The 17,066-nt window shown below is 40.5% G+C and overlaps 1 protein-coding gene across 1 annotated transcript in view; it reads left to right on the forward strand.

Moving 5' to 3' along the window:
• Positions 1 to 17,066, forward strand: part of Flo2 (flotillin-2) — a 419,882-nt gene that overhangs the window by 87,716 nt on the left and 315,100 nt on the right. The gene's annotated exons all lie outside the window — the stretch shown is intronic.

Here is a 17,066-nt window from a genome sequence, read left to right on the forward strand (position 1 = left end):
TAATTTTGATTGTGTAGTTATTTTTTTCACATCGTTGAAAGAGTTATTTTGAAATATCTAGGTAGGTGAATGTGTTCACGGTCCATCTGGTGTAAAGGTACTTAACCTTGAGGTGTATAGATTCGTCACTACTCTTGGGTTCAAGTTCCAGTTTAAATTATATTGTAGAATGGTTATCACACCCTCCACATCGGAACGCGATTGCGCCAAAAATAGGCTGGTAGTTAATACCCGGGTGCGTTTACAATACGTCTTATCACCAGTAAAACATGGTTTAATTGTAGACAGTCATATGAGTGCACGACTGATGTTAACACTCACCATGAACATTAGATAGATTCAGGTGGGTGGCGCATTTACATTGTAGATGTCTATGGGCTCCAGTAATCACTTAACACCAGGTGGGCTGTGAGCTCGTCACACAACAAAGCAATAAAAAAAATGATCTAACTTTCAGATCTACTCTGTCTGCCCTAAAGATATCCGCTGGGTTTTTTCGCGAAACATAAAGACGGTTATGCTGAACCATAAATCACGTCCAAAGGTTATTATTAAATATATTAATATATAAATTAAAATACTGTAGGGAGCTCCACCTAATGTCGCTCTACGAGAGCGCGCTCTTCAATTTGCTCTGATTGTGTTTTGGGATATTTAGCTAAAAAGTTATTAGCAAATCGAAACGAAAATATTTGGAGTCAAAGTCGTACTCGAATCGTTTTATCTTTAACTAGCTTTTGCTCGTGACTTCGTCCGCGTGGAATAGTTCACAAATAATGCTTTATTTTAGAGCAAATTTGGTCAGCATAACAAACGTTATAGTGAGCCAACCTTAACATATAGACATATGCTGTCGCGGACTTTTTTTTTAGATCTTTTAAAGGGGAACAATTCTGTCATACATTATTTTAGCGAAACTTTAACCGTTTCTGTAGCGTATGCAGCGGAAGCTCTCAAAAGGTAAAAAAAAACTCCGATTTTGAAACATTATTTATTGGTGCTCCGCTTGTATTGCCGCTTAACGTGATGTTATATAGCCTATAGCCTTCCTCTATAAATGGGCTATCTAACACTGAAAGAATTTTTCAAATCAGACCAGAAGTTCCTGAGATCAGCGCATTCAAACAAACAAACTCTTCAGCTTTATAATATACTAATATTATACATCTATACTAATAGATGATTGAATAAAAACACAACAGCGCAACTTAAAAAAATCACAGCTACAGCGTAGAAGTTCAATATCACTGAAGTTCGACGCCCCGCTCGATATTACGGATCCGGCTAAGTTGCTTGGTCAAGTTTTTACGCACATGTTACACTGCCGAGGAAACATTTGTAATTGTATTTTTTATTGGTGTAGTGGAATTCGCCGCCTATCTAGAGTATAGTTTTTACCAGAAAACACAGACAACACAAGTCGCATGCTCACTTTGAATCTCGATTGTGTTGTAATAATATTTTTATTAAATTAGTGATTGATTACCAAGTTCCAGATGGGCCGCGAGCTCGTTGACCTACCTACGAAATAAAAATTAATAATAAAATATAACCTTCAAACTTCTTCAAGTTTTCTTAGCGGGAGGTTCACGTACTTTTTTTTTATTGCTTAGATGGCTGGATTAGCTCACAGCCCACCTGGTGTTAAGTGGTTACTGGAACCCATAGACATCTACAACGTAAATGCGCCACCCATCTTGAGATATAAGTTCTAAGATCTCAGTACAGTTGCAACGGCTGCCCCACCCTTCAAACCGAAACGCATTACTGCTTCACGGCAAAAATAGGCAGGGCGGTGGTACCTACCCGCGCGGACTCACAAGAGGTCCTACCACCAGTAAGTACCTCTCTCCTTCAACCCGTATCCATCCAATGCTGAATGTAGGTATCTACGAATGCACCCCATTCTCTTCGGTCTCTTGCCTTTCGAATCCAGTTCTTACCAACCACTTTGACCAGGTCATCGGTCCACCTATTCACGTACCTACCGCAATATAATATTCGAATGAAAAAAAAATAAGTGACATAAAATTTTTGATAACCTGCTCTAAACTACAGGCGCTCACTTTATAATAGATCTGGCCTCCATTTTTTATGAAGGAGATATTACTGGTCGCGTTTCCAGTTACTGGTAATTTTTTTTACAAGTTTTGACGAGTACGGTTACCTAACGCGTCTTCATTTTTTAATAGCTTTAGTATCTGTTTAACATTTTATTTATTAAAAACTTGTCTAAAATTTTTAGGATTAGTTACTCTATCGATATAGTTAGGTCGGTAAAGTTATTCAGCTCTATTGCGTAATATGGCTATTAAAACGATGACCATGAAACGTCAGAGAATGATTCATAATTACAATTTATTTTGATGTTATTATATCTAAGCATATGCTTCAGGATTCGTTAGCTAAATGGCGAGGAATGGAATCCTTATGATTTTTTTTTTTATTGCTTAGATGGGTGGACGAGCTCACAGCCCACCTGATGTTAAGTGGTTACTGGAGCCCATAGACATCTACAACGTAAATGCGCCACCCACCTTGAGATATAAGTTCTAAGGTCTCAAGTATAGTTACAACGGCTGCCCCACCCTTCAAACCGAAACGCATTACTGCTTCACGGCAGAAATAGGCAGGGTGGTGGTACCCACCCGCGCGGACTCACAAGAGGTCCTACCACCAGTAATTACGCAAATTATAATTTTGCGGGTTTCATTTTTATTCATCATCAGCCTGTATCTATCCACTACTGGATGTAGGCCTCTCCCATAGTCCGCCACAATGAACGATCCTCCGCCTTCCGCATCCAATCTCTCCCAGCATATCGCCGCAAGTCATCGGTCCAACGGGCAGGGGGACGCCCAACGCTGCGCTTACCGGTACGCGGTCTCCAGTCCAGAACACGTCTGCTCCATCGGCCATCTGTTCTGCGACACGTATGTCCAGCCCATTGCCATTTCAGCTTGCTAATCTTTAGGGCTATGTCGGTTACTTTGGTTCTTTGACGGATTTCCTCATTTCTAAGTCGATCCATCAAAGAAACTCCGAGCATACACCTTTCCATAGCACGCTGAGCGACTTTGAACTTACGGACTAGACCCACGGTCAATGTCCACGTTTCGGCGCCATATGTCATGACCGGCAGCACGCAAGCGTTGAAGACTTTTGTTTTTAGGCATTGCGGGATTGCTGAGTTCAAGATATGACGAAGTTTTCCATACGCAGCCCAACCCAACTGTATGCGCCTATCAGCTTCCTTCTCAAAGTTGGCCCTGCCTAGTTGAATAATTTGGCCTAGATAAGTGTATTCAGACACAACTTCGAGTACCGCGGATTCGACTATTATCGGTCCAGGAATGATATGGTCGTTGAACATGACCTTAGTTTTGTCCAGATTCATTCCCAGACCAACACGTCGTGACGCGGCATTCAGCTCACCCAGCATACAGCTGAGATCCTCTAGCGACTCTGCCATCATAACGATATCGTCTGCAAATCGGAGGTGTGAGAGATACTCGCCATTGACATTGATGCCGAGCTTACTCCAGTCCAGAGTCTTGAAGACATCCTCAAGAGCAGCAGTGAACAGTTTCGGCGATATAACGTCACCCTGTCGCACCCCTCTGTGAAGCTCAATCGGGTTTGTCTGCTGGTTTTGGATCTGGACTGTCATTTTGGCGGCTTTGTATAAACTCTTCAACACCTCAACGTACCGATAATCGACTAGGCATCGCTGTAAGGATTCCAGAACAGCCCAAGTTTCGACGGAGTCGAAGGCTTTTTCGTAGTCCACAAATGCGAGACACAGAGGACGATTGTATTCTTCAGTCTTCTGAATAACCTGTCTCAGCGTGTGGATGTGGTCTACCGTACTATAGCCTTTGCGAAACCCAGCCTGCTCCGGAGGTTGGAACTCGTCAAGTCTAGAGGCCAAGCGATTTGCAAGGACTCTCGAGAACAGCTTATAAATATGGCTAAGAAGTGAAATAGGCCTGTAGTTCTTGAGCAGAGCACGGTCTCCCTTCTTAAAGAAAAGAATGACAGTACCCTTGCTCCAGGCTTCCGGTGTAGTAGTTTTTTGAATGACAGTGTCGAACGTTGTGCATAATTGGTTGAGAACTGATGTACCACTTGCCTTCAACAATTCTGCACTGATTCCGTCATCCCCTGTAGCTCTGTTATTTCTAAGCTGTTCCAAAGCAGCCCTTACCTCCTCTATACTGACGTCGGGTATGTCTTCCGTATAGTGGCGGACTAAGGGGGCTCGGTGATCAATCTCTGGGTGGGCAAAGGGCTTGGGAGCCTGTGAGGCATAGAGACTACGATAGTAGCTCTCCACTTCAGTGAGGACTTCTGATCTTGATTCGACAATTCTTCCATCGGCAGTTTTGAGCTTCGTCAGATGGCTTCGGCCTAGTTGTTGTTGCCGTATAAACACTTTGGTGCCTTTGTTTTGTTGTATTGCCTCTTTAATCTTTATTGTGTTGAATTGGCGAAGGTCACGCCTAATCAGCTTTCTGATTTTAGTGTTTATAGTTTTTCCATCTGACGGAGTAGCATCTGCAGTTTCCCTTCGCTGTTTCATCAATAGCAGGGTCTCGTTGGAGAGTTTAGTCTCTTGGCCTTTTCTTCTATGCTGAAAGTATTTATTGCCCACTTCTCTTAGAATTTTCACCATTTCGTTGGTGCGCTTATCCACGTCGCAGTCAGTTTCCAACACGTCAAACCTGTTTTTGACTTCCAATTGGAAGTTATCTGGGGGCTCCAAGATTTGTTGCCTAGTTGGTCGCAAGCTAGACTTTACCATACGCGATCTCTCCAGCTTAATGTCGATATTTAGGGTGCCGCGCACCAGCCGGTGATCGCTGCCGGTCTTAACCTTATTAATCACGGTGACATCCCTAAATATGTGCCGCTTATTCGCTAAGATAAAGTCTATTTCATTTCTAGTCTTCCCGTCTGGGCTTTGCCAGGTCCATTTTCTGTGGAGTCCTTTCTTGAAGAACGAATTCATCAAGAAAAGTCCCCGCATCTCGAGAAAATTTACCAGCATTTGGCCTCGGGCATTCCTAGAGCCAACACCGTGGGGTCCTAATACAGGCTCTCCACATTCTTGTATCCCTACTTTTGCGTTGAAATCTCCCGTCACTACGGTATAATGGGTCTTGGTTGTGCGTTCGATGGCTCTTACGATATCATCGTAAAAGACCGCGCAAACTTCGTCAGAGTATGTCGATGTGGGAGCGTATGCTTGCACAACTTTTATTGAGTATCTACTGTTTAGTTTTAGTACAAGATACGCAACCCGCGACGACACACTACTGACTTCCGTAATGTTGTTGACAAGGGATTTGTGGACAAGGAAACCAACGCCGCCTTGCGAGAGCTGTTCTCCTTCTCGATAGAAGAGCATGTTCCCTGAAGCTAGGGTCTCGCAACCCTCTCCCTCTCTTCGGGTTTCCGATAGACCAATAATATGCCAATTTATTGCGCTCAATTCTGTCTCCAGCTCTTCGAGATGTTCAGTTTTCAGCAATGTCCGTGTATTATACGCGCCAAGGTACAGTCGTTTATGGCAGCCGGATCGCACCGGGGGATTCTTAGCACCCCCTGCCCCACCGTTACCGTGGCCGCTGCCGTAACCAGGAATAGCGGGGCCGCCCGGGACTGGGGGCCGTTCATTTTTTGCTTTGTCCATTGGGAGGGTTATGCCAGTAGTCACCACGCTTGGCAGGCGGGTTGGTGACCGCAGTACTATGTCCTTTCCTCAGGGCATGCTGCTGCCCATGTCCTGACTTGTTTGTATTTACAGACATAGCTTATTATGGATGGTTACACCGCCATCGGTCGGTCGCCAGGGCCTCGTCCGTTAGCTAGCAGGGTGCACCACGAGCAGGTGAGGTTGGCTATTGAGTAGCTGTGATGCCATTGCTACCCCTTACATTTTTATTACACGATGTTATTCCTTCACCGTGGAAATCAATCGTGAACATTTGTTGAGTACGTATTTCATTAGAAAAATTGGTACCCGCCTGAGATTCGAACACCGGTGCATCGCTCAACACGAATGCACCGGACGTCTTATCCGTTAGGCCACGACGACTTCAAAACGACGACTTTCTTTCAATCCACCTCTATGTAACTATGATCAAGAACTTTATGTATGTAGATAAATTGAATTCGAAAGGTGGGTCGATGCTCTCCACAGCACCATAGATTAAATGACTTTATACAGAAAGTGACGGCACTTAGCACAAATTTCCAACGCCGACAAATAAAATCTTAGTCGTCTGAGATGATTGAAACAAAAGTATCCCAAATATATATAACGATAAAATGAAAGTAATAAACGCGAGATTACAACATAAAAATAGTTTTCATTATGTCGGCGTCTGGCGAAAACCAAATAAAATACTAAAATACATATATGTCGCCGCACACGAGCCCCCAGCCACAACCACAAAACGCAGCCACTGACCTGTTTCCTGTTGTTTTCATACATTTTGCATGGACTCGCCGCACACTAGACGCCGGTGGTCGCCACACGCCATAAATCCCCACACGCCACAAATCGCCACACGCCACAAATCGCCACACGCAACAAATCGCCACTCCTCGCCTCTGGTGATCGGCTCAGCCACAAAACGCCGACACAAGCCACCCGCGCAACCTCCCAACCCTCTCTCCCTTCATTCTTTCATCGGAGTCCATTACGGCAAGCACGCGTTAAAAAAGTAGCGGCCATCGACCACAAGCGTCCAACATGGACCACAAGTGGCTATCGCGCGCGTCAGCTTCTTTTCTAGCCGCTTCTAGCTTCAAGTGGCGACCATTTTGGATGTGACTAGTGGCCCGTGTGCGGCGACTCACACATTTGATATGGTACACTATTTTTTATTTTTATTGCTTAGATGGGTGGACGAGCTCACAACCCACCTGGTGTTAAGTGGTTACTGGAGTCCATAGACATCTACAACGTAAATGCGCCACCCACCTTGAGACATAAGTTTTAAGGTCTCAGTATAGTTACAACGACTGACCCACCCTTCAAACCGAAACGCATTACTGCTTCACGGCAGAAATAGGCAGTGTGGTGGTACCTACCCGTGCGGACTCAGAAGAGGTCCTACCACCAGTAATTACGCAAATGTGAGTCACATTTAGTGATCCTATCTATACCTATATCCTGTACCATAACAGCTGCTTTAAATTTATAGCACAACATGCAATTTTTCAAAGAAAAAAATCGATTTATTGCCCACAAACTATGTTTTCAGTAAATAGCATATCGACCTGTTGCTGCGTGTTAGAAGGACAAACTATCATTATTATGTATATATTATTAAAATTATAATTAAACTGTTATTTGAATTTAAATCATACACTTTACTACGGAACCTTTATACGCAGATCGAAAATATGTACTTTGATAGTTTTGTTGGAAGTAGATTCGTCAAGGCTCTGATTATGCGTATTAATGTACATGGCAGTCAACTTTATAGGCAGTACCATAAATAATCTATACTTCTATACTAATATTATAAAGAGGAAAGATTTGTTTGTTTGTTTGTTTCGAATAGGCTCCGAAACTACTGGACCGATTTGAAAAATTCTTTTTCCATTAGAAGCCGACATTGTCCCTGATGAACATAGGCTACTTTTTTTTTATTTTTTTTTATTTTATTTTTTTGGTTTCATGTGTGTTTTAATGTTTCCGAAGCGAAGCGAGGGCGGGTCGCTATCACAAATATAGTATTAGATTATTAATATTACAAAATAATAATATGTTAATTTAATATTAATTATATTATTAATATTACCAAGTAAGTGCGTTACAAAATTTAAATATATTAAATAATATGTTAATATGATTTTTTTTTCTACCTATGCTGATAGCCATGAGAGCCTATTTCAGCTTCACACTAAAATGTAGGTGAGCTCACGGGGCTCAAACCTGACGACGTTTCTAACACGAACCCTAGCAAGAGCAGTGCTTCGCAGAATCTGCCACCGGATCGGAAACGCGACCCACTGAAAATATCCTTTTTTTTTTATTGCTAGATGGGTGGACGAGCTCACAGCCCACCTGGTGTTAAGTGGTTTCTGGAGCCCATAGACATCTACGACGTAAATGCGCCACCCACCTTGAGATATAAGTTCTAAGGTCTCAAGTATGGTTACAACGGCTGCCCCACCCTTCAAACCGAAACGCATTACTGCTTCACGGCAGAAATAGGCAGGGCGGTGGTACCTACCCGCGCGGACTCACAAGAGGTCCTACCACCAGAACATACCACCACCTATCCTGCGAGAAACTCAGTGGGCTATCTACTACTACTTTATCTACTTGGTTTACCTTTTCTCTTTATATAAAGCACAGTTAAATTAAAATTAAATTAAGCTTTGATATCTGAAACAGTTCCTATATCTTTCATTCTTCCCAGACTCTTATAAATTACATCTATCGTCTTTCAAACTATTTAGAGAACATATTCAAACTTAAAAACTAATAATCTCATAGGTATATAACTATAGTAGCAATGGCGGATCCAGGGGGGGGGGGTCATGGGGGTCATGACCACCCCCTGAGCTGGTTCCAGGACTTAGGTGGACCACTAATTGAATATAATGATTTTATTTATATATTTTGTCACCATACAGATTTTATGTAACTACATACCTTCAATATTTAATTAATTTAATATAATATAATAACTTTGTATAATGGCAAACGTTTCGGAATGAACTCATCTAAATTTGACTATGTGACCCCCTCCTGGTGCCAAAACTGGATCCGCCCTTGTATAGTAGATGTATTAGCATTAAAATTAAAACTTCCCTATTTTTTGTAAATATTCGGTTCAGAAAAATTTTGCTACGGTTCGTATGAAAGGCGCTAAAATAAAAATGTTGCCTTTATGAGTACAGAATAATCAGATGAAAAGTAGATGGTATAAAAGTAGGTGGAAAAGTAGAAGTTGATGGAATAATACCATCTAACTTTTAGATTCTGTAGTTTGTATTAAAAAAACTTGTTATTTCATTGATATATATAGTCGAATTTGAGAGGGCGATTCCATACTTAGAAAATAGTAATTTCAGTCCTCGTGTTCGTAGGAAAGCTTAATCTAATTAAGCTAATGATACACATAACACAGTTATTCCTTTAATATAAACATTTGTTCATAGTTCACATCGATTTCAGTCACGAGAAATGTTTTTAATTATATCAAAATTATCACGATACATACCACAATTAAACATGTAAAAAACGAATATTCAATGATCCGGCCCTGGGAAATTAATTAATTAATTGAGTTGCGAGGAACGTTGCGAGTTTTGAGTCGTCGTGGCCTAAAGGATAAGACGTCCGGTGCATTTGTATGTAGCGATGCACCGGTGTTCGAATCCCGCTGGCGGGTACCAATTTTTCTAATGAAATACGTATTTAACAAATGTTCACGATTGACTTCCAGGTGAAGGAATACGTCGTATAGTAAAAATCAAACCCGCAAAATTATAATTTGCGTAATTACTGGTGATAGGACCTGTTGTGAGTCCGCACGGGTAGGTACCACCACCCTGACTATTTCTGCCGTGAAGCAGTAATGCGTTTCGGTTTGAAGGCTGGGGCAGCCGTTGTAACTATACTGAAACCTTAGAACTTATATCCCAATGTAGGTGGCGGCATTTACGTCGTAGATGTCTATGGGCTCCGGTAACCACTTAACATCAGGTGGGCCGTGAGCTCGTCCACCCACCTAAGCAAAAAAAAAGGAAGGAACTGTTCGTGGCTTCTTCCATTTCACAGATCTTTGTTGTTGCTAACTTCTGATCATCAGACAACGACAGCATTTAGGTACATGTGTAAACAATTTCATTCGTGAAGCAATCACATGTTTTATTTGATGAATATCCTAATTCCAATACAATTGTGATTCAACATTTCGCCTTCTCGCATTAAAAGTGTACAATTTCCAAAAATATTGGAAATTGAGTTAATATGCGTAAACATTTGGTATCACCAGTATTTTTCTCATAAATACTGTCAAAAGAGCGTAGTTTAGGTTGTTTTTTGTTTTTTTTCTTTATTTACCTATGTTTTAACTACCATTAACAAAACTTTATCTTACTTGAAAAGACATAATGTAACTGGTAAATAATAAAAAATAAATGTTGCGAATATGATTAAAATTAAAATTATTACATGTTAAACCTTTAAAACGCTCTCCTGTAAAATTAGTAAGTTTTAAGATTATACAGTTTTAATGCGAGAAGACGATTTGTCTACCCTTTGGTACCTCGTAACCGCTTAGAACGGTGTTTCCCAACATGGGGCCCACGCCTCAGAAGGGGGCAATTTGATAATTAAGGAGGCAATCGCACTAAATTAATATAGAAAATCTGTATTAAAATTATTTTGAATTTGAATTTCAGTTTTTATCATATGTTTTGAAATATGACTTACTGTGTTTTGTTAACAATTTCATTGTCATTTCTTCCTAAAACCTATCATTTATGTTTCTTAGTGAACAAATCAAATTTTTAATGTTAAAAATTATGTATGGGGGGCATAAGAATTTTAGAAATGTTACAGGAGGGTATGGCACAAAAAAGGGTGGGTAACACTGGCTTAGAATAATATAAGTTTGTTTGTGTTTCCAAAATAGACGTTATAATATTGTCGCCTAAAAAAAAATTTTAACTTACTTCGATAAGTTAGTGCTATAATAATGAAGCAGGCGCTGAATTAAATTTTTTTTTTTTATTCCCTTTGTAGGCAGACGAGCATACGGCCCACCTGATGGTGAGTGGTTACCGTCGCCCATGGACTTCAGCCATGCCAGGGGCAGAGCCAAGCCGCTGCCTACCGCTTTTATTACAGATACCTTGCCAGATTCTTATTGCAAATATGTTATCAATTGTGTTGTATTTCTACCTACTGATTACATCCACTGTAACTGAAGGCTTAGCTGTTTGAAAGACTGTATGGAATACCGCAACCCTGTTTTTATTTCATAGCTTCGTAATCCAGAGGCCACCTTGGTTTTAAATAGTATTACTCTGTTAATCTAAGATCCATTTACACATATCACATGTGTACATACACTCGAACATGCATAAAATAGATTTCAAGGAAAACCAATATTTCACTTATTCAGGTACAGCAGCATTTTTTCTCACTTATAAATGTTTAAAATGTACAGCAAATATATAGTAACTAGCGACCCGCCCTCGCTTCGCTTCGGAAACATTAAAACACACATGAAACCAAAAAAATAAAATAAAAAAAATTAAAAAAAAGTAGCCTATGTTCATCAGGGACAATGTCGGCTTCTAATGGAAAAAGAATTTTTCAAATCGGTCCAGTAGTTTCGGAGCCTATTCGAAACAAACAAACAAACAAATCTTTCCTCTTTATAATATTAAGTATAGATAAAGATTCATTAGAATCAGATATAAATGCTTCCGAAAGGAAAAAAAATCGATATCATTATATCTTCTATTACGTTATATCTATCACTATCCATTAGATTACTAAGATTTACTTAAGAAATCCGATAAATTATTCCGTTATTTCTGGATATATTTTCAGTTCATAATACTTTTAAATATTAAGAGAGTGTTAACTATGAATGTGGAATGATATAGAGGAAGAGGTAGACCTAAGAAGAAATGGATGGATTGTGTGAAAGACGATATGGGTAAGAGGGGAGTGAGCGAAGAAATGGTATATGATAGAACAGTATAGAAGGAGAAAACATGTTGCGCCGACCCAGGTGACTGGGAGAAGGGCAGGATAATGATGATGATGAATACTTTTAAATTTTATTTTCGAATTTAGAATCTCGAATGCATTTAATGATTGTTGTTGTTTTGGGATAATTCAAATTCATTCAGTAATTCGACCTCCAAAATTTGTGGTTGGTCATCTTGATCTTCCCTGTTATTTCCATCAGTAGACGAAATCACCTCGTTGTTGTATTCTTAGGCAGCAGCGTCGTCAAATCTAGTATAACTTCTCTAATCGTTGTAGAACGAAAAACTTTATTAAGGAATTTTAGGACGAATTATTTTATACATCTATTCATCGATATTCATCGACTAGTGGCAACGTCTATTGTGGGCTCGCTGGGTAGGTATTTCCTAGTTGAAGAATCGGACCGTTGTTAAAACAATCCGAGATTTCAACGTCATGTCCTTTAAAAGAGGCTTGTGAAGAGTATTAAGCGGTAGGCAGCGGCTTGGCTCTGCCCCTGGCATTGCTGAAGTCCATGGGCGACGGTAACCGCTCACCATCAGGTGGGCCGTATGCTCGTCTGCCTACAAGGGCAATAAAAAAAATGTTTTAAGATAGGTGCGTGGGTATTCCGGGACACCAGCGGCACCGTCTGGGCGGCCCGACGGGCTGCCGTACCGAGACGGCCGGCGTTTCAGAGCCTTCGATTCGCCTCGAAGGCTCCGTCGGCTGGGCGTCCTTGGGGTGAGCCGCGCCGTCTGGTTGCAGTGTTGACCGCGGTAGCCCCCCTACCTCATCCGGGTTCTGACCTCGGAGGGGATCGGACGTCGGGTGTAAGAGTGCAGGGGAGTCGTTTAGTGGGTGGGTCCTAAAATCCTTGGGCCCGCGGTCTGCTCACAACACCATGCAGATCGTTGAGTCTCACATACCCCGCGCGCCCCTTTTGCGCGGGGACCTCGTAGGAGGTTCGGCCCACTACACGAAAAAAAAAAAAAAAAAAAGTTGCGTTATTCCTGTTGTAATCTATAACATCTCTGAAATTGAACATTAGGCGGGTCTTCGGATATTTCCAAACTTGAACAATAAAAAAATGTATACTTAAAAACATTCAAGTACGTCTCTTGAAATCATATTAGTTCCAAAGTTTGTGGATAGATGTCGTTATCCTAAATTTTTACTACCTACATATGTCAAATTGTTCCTGTCAGGTATCAAACCTCAATTTCTTCGGAACATAAAATTTTCCAATAAAAACACATTTTTACCTTGCACAATAATCACGATAATGAGGTAAAACCAAATCGCATTTGTATAAATTGATCTGTACATTAAAATGTAATTTAAATTCGATTTTTGTTAATCAAACCATTAGTGGGTTTGTTCTGCAAAAGAATATAAAATAATATTAACAGATAAGTTAATATTTTTCTCTCCTAAGTAGGATGAGGAATTGTTTGATTGCCTTTCTTTTTGTTTTTACTCTTGTACGCAGAGCAGCGTACGGCCCACCTGGTGTTAAGTGGTTACTGGAGCCCACAGACATCTACAACGTAAATGCGCTTCCCACCTTGAGATATAAGTTCTAAGGTCTCAGTATAGTTACAACAGCTGCCCCACCCTTCAAACCGAAACGCATTGCTGCTTTACGGCAGAAATAGGCAGGGTGGATAGTACCTACCCGTGCGAACTCACAAGAGGTCCTACCACCAGTAATTACGCAAATTATAGTTTTGCGGGTTTCATTTTTATTACACGATGTTATTCCTTCACCGTGGAAGTCAATCGTGAACATTTGTTGAGTACGTATTTCATTAGAAAAATTGGTACCCGCCTCAGATTCGAACACCGGTGCATCGCTCAACACGAATGCATCGGACATCTTATCCGTTAAGCCACGACGATAGAATGATGAAAATGGGAGTGAAATTTTAATGTGAGTTATTTATTTTATTTATTTATTGTGTAGACGGATGAGTACGGATACGGCTCATCGGATGAATAGTGGCTATCGGAACCCTTATACTTAATAACGTAAATGCTTCCACCCACCTTGAAACATGGGATCGAAGTCTCAATGGTATTGTATAATATTTCGACTGACTTTTTTTTTCCTACCTATACTGATAGCCTTGAGAGGCTATTTCAGCTTCACCCTAACGTTTGTAGGTGAGCTCACGGGGCTCAAACCGGAGAGTTGCTAACACTGACCCTGCAAGAGCAGTGCTTCGCAGAATCTACCACCGGATCGGAAACGCGACCCACTGAGAAGATCCGGCGAGAAACTCAGTGGGCTGTGTCTATGGGTTAATTCGCTCGTCGAGCCCTTCGTCGCAAGCGACGGGTTCGACGACGACGGTGACCGGTGCTTGTGGTGCCTAAAAGCACCGTTAATGGATCAGGGGGATCGGTAATGACGTGCTTTGGGCGACGTCCACGGCTTACAACTGCTCCTGAATATCGGGAAGCCGGATCAGGTTGTGCGCCGCCTCTACGCGGGGGTGGTGCGATCGATGGCCCTGTACGGTGCGCCTGTATAGGCTGAGCCGCGCAATCGGGCTGCTATGGCTCGGTTTCTGCGCCGGCCGCAGCGCACCGTTGCTATCAGGGTCATCCGTGGATATCGCACCGTTTCCTTCGAGGCGGCGTGTGTGTTGGCGGAGACGCCGCCATGGGAGCTGGAGGCGGAGTCGCTCGCTGCCGACTATCGGTGGCGCAGCGAGCTTCGTGCTCTGGGGGTTTTTTTTTTATTGCCCTTGTAGGCAGACGAGCACACGGCCTACCTGATGGTGATTGGTTACCGTCGCCCATGGACTTCAGCAATGCCAGGGGCAGAGCCAAGCCACTGCCTACCAAGCCCTGCTCTGGGAGTGGCGCGTCCCCCTAATAGTGAGTTGCGGGCGCGGAAGGTTCATTCTCGGCGGTCCGTGCTCGAGTCGTGGTCGAAGCGGTTGGCCAACCGCACGTGCGGTCTACGGACTGTCGAGGTGGTTTACCCGATATTTGATGACTGGGTGAATCGTGGCCGAGGACGCCTCACCTTCCGTCTGGTGCAGGTGCTGACTGGGCACGGATGCTTCGGGAAGTACCTGCACCGGATAGAAGCTGAGCCGACAACGAGCCGACAATAAATTTTTTTTGCGGCTTGCGTTGCATTTTTACCTTTATTGTAGTAAAAATTTAAAATGTATCGAATTTCTTCATTAGATTCACCCATCCTGACAGTACGAAAAATATATAAAAATCACACATTTTCCTAATTTAAATTTGAAATTATCTTCTCTAAAATTTAAACTTTTAATGATACCAAAACCAACCAGATACAAATAATATAGCCAAAGAGATTTTATTACAAGTTCATTCATACTATAATGCGAAAATACTTTTTTCTAACCTATTATATAGTATATACAAATTATAATGTACTTAAATACTATTGAATTTGAGTTATATATTACAATGTATAATATAAACAATGTATTTTTGCCTTTTTGTTTGAGTTAACAATCATTTAAATGCGGGAAACGTATTTAAATAAAAGATACAGAGCAAAAAAGGCAATAGATACGATCAGTGCAGACAAAGTCGAATTTTAAATATCAAATTATATATTATAATTTTCAGTAATATTTTTGGATTTTGCCGTTGCCCTAGACGACCTCTAAAGAAAAACCTCTTAAAAACAAAAACTACACACGTAATTGTAAATGAGCTATTTTTTTCAAGAATCCAATCTTATGTCCCTGAAGTTAAGATATAATATGTTATGTAAGTGCTAGTTTTCAGATTTACGGCTGTAGTGAAACCATAATTTATACCAAATTGCGAGACGATTTTCTTACTCTCTTCACTCTATTGTGCAAGTCCTTAGTGTATTTGGCGTCAAAATGTGACCAAAGTCCACCTACGACAGCGTAAATACACTCCAGTCCAAAAAATAGGTCTAAATCCTTATTTGAATTGAACAAGCGACTAATCTGTAACGCAGAATCTGTCATTTTCTTGTCTGCAAATTGCTTAGTGCTTAAAATTACATTTTAGGGTTAGGTAAACTTTTAGTTTCCGTCGACATTTCTAGAAGGGATAAGTCTTCTCTTCTTACTTGTTCTCTAATTACAACACCTGTTCCAATTTACACACACACATTTTATAGTTTTAAAATCTATGTATACTAAACACAATCCTTGGATTTCTATACAGCCAAATGAAAATGAAATTAAATTTTCACAAAAACTAAATTCTGCCCTATATATTTCATACTTTTAAATTTTAAGAATTATGTAAATCCACACTAAACACGTAAAACATAAAATACTTATAAACGTAGCTTGATTACTTTTCCTAAAGTCTTAAACGTAACGAGTAAAAATGTTTAAAGAACAAACAAAAAATTATACAATACAAATACTTCAAATAGCAAGTCGAGCTAAAAAAAAAGCTATTGGATACTTTTTATCCTGGTTATCATTGTCAGAATCTTCAGCCAAAGCAGTCTATATTATTGTAATGTTATCGTTCCTTGATACCTGTTCAGATTGTTTATTTGATCGGGTGTCTTAATATCTATAAAAGTTACCTTGAAAGATTCCGTTCAAGCTAATAAAAGCTGGTAACAAAATGTCATGGAATATATTTCACAAGTTGCAAGCAATTTGTCCAGCAATAATGTATACAATAAGAAATAAAAATAACAATTTTCGGCCTTATAAATAAATAATAAACGCGGTGTAGTAATTTGCTGTGTTGTCTTTTGCATTGAAAAATTTACTTCAAATATTATCTTAAAGAAGAAACTGTGGAAGCTACGATATAACACCGGGTCTGATAAAAGGCTTCACCTCTAAGGAATGAAAGAAATATAATAATATATAATATAAAAGTCCGTTAATTCTTGTATTGTCGTATGATTGATAATAGACTACTGAAAAAGAATATTCTTTTTTGAACTACGAAATTATCACTTTACTGATTAGTTTAGACATAGGATAATAGGACTTATATCTCAGAAAATACTTTTGAAAATTCCCAGTTTGTATATTGTTTAATTTTGGTTACACTTTCGTTACTTGATTTTTTTGGGCAGTAATTAAATCGTTTGGATATTTGGTAAAATCAATGCTAATGATAAATGTTGATAAACACTATATATGTTCATAAGGACCATAGCGCACTACAATCCGAACTGATGACCACGACCACCCTGCCAAGAGTGCAAACGACTGAGATGAAGAAGAAGGGCTAGTGAGAATCGTGTTATCTTTAAAGTCCATATTGTCTTTCGCAGCCGGTAAAAGTAACCGTTGATTGAGTATCATACAAGAAATTAAAGAAG

This window comes from Bombyx mandarina, chromosome 16, assembly GCF_030267445.1.
Source record: "Bombyx mandarina strain Sakado chromosome 16, ASM3026744v2".
Classification (NCBI taxonomy): Eukaryota; Metazoa; Arthropoda; class Insecta; order Lepidoptera; family Bombycidae; genus Bombyx; species Bombyx mandarina.